At 47.9% G+C, this 3,351-nt stretch overlaps 1 non-coding gene across 1 annotated transcript; it reads right to left on the reverse strand.

The window, feature by feature from the left end:
• Positions 1-2,626: 2,626 nt before the first annotated feature.
• On the reverse strand, positions 2,627-2,825 carry LOC148013103 (U2 spliceosomal RNA). The gene has a single exon (XR_015688987.1). It is a non-coding gene; the product is annotated as a U2 spliceosomal RNA (small nuclear RNA).
• Between the last annotated feature and the right edge of the window lie 526 nt (positions 2,826-3,351).

Raw genomic sequence — 3,351 nt, forward strand, 5'->3', positions numbered from 1 at the left:
GTCCGAGAACCCTTCCTGCACAATTCTCCTTATTCCTCCACCTTGTTTCGCCCTCTGGATTTTTTGTTATTTATTTTTATTAGTGTTTTCGAGCTACATTTTCTTGTTTTTTCCTTGTGACTTAGGGTTTCCTAATCCTTGAGCTCTCCACTTGGCTTTGAGGCCTGGAGTTATTGTTTGTATCTAGCCTAACTCCGAATTGGATTGATGAAGGTAGTAGTTATCAGACGCATCTCAAGAAATCTTAGTTTTAATCCTTAGGATCATTGCTTGTACTAACTACACACATCATCAAAATCCCAATCTATCAAACGTGAGTTATCAGTTCGTGTTGTTGGCAAGAGCTTGGGCAAAGGCCTAGAGTTTGTAAGATGAATTTCGTTTAAACTAGGTTTCTTACCATGCAATCCATCAGGTGTGCAAGCTGCAACACACTTTCAGTGGTGCGATGAAAAACATATCTATTATTTACAAGAAAAGGGGAGTTGACAATACCTTGGAATCTTATATATTGCTTATGTTGTGTATGGATTTTATTGCATAGCAACTTAATGCAATTTACTTCTCTTGATACATGCACCTCGCAAACTCCATCTTTGAATATTTGAGATGAAATTTATCATTTTAATCGACCTATTCTCGTGCGGCATAGTACAAGCATGATGTGCCTCATGTGGAAATCAAAGCAAGCATCTATGAATTTGGAAGTATATTACTTATGTCTAGTACCATAGTTGGATTGGCAGTGATGCCCTCTCCAGAAACTTTGTTGCTAGTTGTAGGATTGCCACCCGCACTCAACATTCTTCACTTGGGGGAAATTCTCGATCTTCTTCTCTTTTAGGCGCAACCCCTGCAAGAAGTTCAACAACCTCTTGCTCACATAGAGGGGCAAAAAATGGACAAAAGGCTCACAGGGTAGTGGAGACACACACACACACACTCTCTCTCTCTCTCTCTCTCTCTCTCTCTCTCTCTCTCTCTCTCTCTCTCTCTCTCTCGCTACCAGCAGCAACAAGGGGGAGTGGTTCCCTCTCCAGAAACTTCATTGCTAGTTGTAGGATTGCCACCCACACTCGACATTCTTCGGTTGGGGAAAATTCTCGATCTTCTTCTCTTTTAGATGCAACCCCTACAAGAATTTCAATAGCCTCTTGCTCACATAGAGGGGCAAAAGACTCACAAGGTAGTGGACAGTCTCGCGGGAAAGAGGTAAAAGATAAGTGCATGTGGTCACCCTCTAAGGAGAGGAAAGAAGGAATATTCTAGAGCCTTCTCTCTCTCTCTCTCTCTCTCTCTCTCTCTCTCTCTCTCTCTCTCTCTCTCTCTCTGCCAGGAGCAACAAGGGGGAGGAAAGAGGTGGTATATCATTGTGAGGGGGGGGGGGGGATGTGGTGGAGCCCCTCACCTCCATCTGGGTGGCCAGATAACCCGCCGCCATGCAGTCACGTTCTAGAAGAAACATCCACATTGCTAGGTCCAGGTGTATTGATACCCCGGCTTGTTTGGCTTGTGTCTTGGTCATCATGTTAAGTGGTATGGATGTGGCATCATCATACAGGGTTTTAATTTCCAAATAACCCCAAGGGAACTAATGGCATGTTTGAGCTACTTGTTGACCACACTCAAGGCATCATTGCAGCTGAGCTTTGTCGTTCTTAGCCTATTCCTTCTGAGGGCACTGGGAGGGGATGTGTCCAGGATGACTACAATTCCAACACATCATTGGTTCCTATGACTACATTCCTCCAGACCCTCATCCTCTTCCTTTGCCCAATGTCAACACCGAGATGGGCTTGTAGTCCATAAGAACCAGGTCTCCCTCTTCATTCGTATGAGATGTAGGGGTTTACATGAGGCTCCTCCTTGAGTGGTTCCTCTACATAATGCAAAGGAGTATATATATCACTCTGTGGCAAGGCAATGGTTGGTGCTGGAGGCTTAGGTATATCGATAAGATTAATGTCTAGTCTTTGATTATTGGGGACAGGTAGAGCTAATGGAGCTCCTTGACCAAATTGGAATTCCCGATTCATTGGATACTATGGCTGATAAGGTTGTTGGTATGGTAAGCGTTGGGGACAATCTACAATGGATAGCTTCATGCCGGTACTTGCTACAATTAGCACAAGTCCTAGGTCTCGGTTCAGGATACTCTGTCGGCAAATGGTTACCTCCGCAATATACACATTATTTGGATGTTTGTTCTAGCAGGCATCCGCAAGAAGGTGTCTTGAAGTTTGACAACCTCTAGCTTGAGGTCGGACATCTCCTGAGAGAAGTCCACTCCCTTGCCTTTATCCAGAAGGAGTAGGTAGGGGAAGGTGTAATTTATGAGAAGAGTCCTCTGCGGGGCGTGCGTGCCTCTTTCGGGCAACCGATATCCAGAAAAGGTAAGGTAAGGTGGCGTGTATCGCAAGCCACGGCGTATCCTGACGCCCGCCAATCAGAAGCTGCGACCGACGTCTCTGCCCCGCCGGCAACGCGCATGGCCTCTGCTCGCCTTGCCAGTGTCGACCATCACGCCCAGCTTCTTCTGCTCGCTGCCCTGCATGCACCGAGAGCCTGTTTTGTTAATGCTTACAAACGATTGAGCCGTCCGCCTTCGCTTTAGAATTGTGGGGGGAGGGGGTGCGCCGTGCGCTCCGAGGCAGTGCAATACGGAGGCGACGCGCGCAGCCCCGGGCAGCAAGCTGCCGGATGGGGCTGCCCCCGTGAAAGAAATTAGGTTAATATCGTAGTGACCCGATGGGCCACGTATCAGATATTAAACTGATAAGAACAGATACTACACTTGATCTTAGCCAAAAGGCCGAGAAAGGTATGAGGATCTTGGCGCCCCGACCCTTTGCTTTATACCCCCCGGGGGCTTGCCAGCTATTGCGCTTCCTTCCGCGTGCACCGCTCTCTCTGCCTACGGGACTCACAGGCAGGGAGCAAAAGCACCCATTCACTGTATGTGTACCAGAGTTTTGTTTTTTCCTTTTCTAACAAAACAGAAAAACCAAGGGACACGCGCCGTTCTCGCGATCCCGAACGTGTCGGAGAGGATCCCCCAGAAAACCAAAACACAACCACGCCGCCGTGCGCGATTCCCCCATTTTAGCCTCTTCACTGAGTTCCGTGCCGTGCCGCACACGAGGTATATCTCCCTAGAGCGTTTGTAGACATGCCATATGCTTCCTTCGCGGCCATCTTCCGCACTAGTTGCCCTTCTCCACATACCATGCTCTTTTGATCTCCTCCACCGTGGAACCCTACTTGCTTTCACCTTTCCAGCCTCTCCTGAGGTTCCCCTCGATCTTGGCTAATGAATTCGCGACTGCCCTAGGGTACCCTCTATCTATGTCC

The sequence above is a fragment of the Lygodium microphyllum genome, chromosome 26 (genome assembly GCF_053477565.2).
Source record: "Lygodium microphyllum isolate KBCC chromosome 26, Lygodium_microphyllum_v1.1.10, whole genome shotgun sequence".
In the NCBI taxonomy this organism is placed as follows: domain Eukaryota; kingdom Viridiplantae; phylum Streptophyta; class Polypodiopsida; order Schizaeales; family Lygodiaceae; genus Lygodium; species Lygodium microphyllum.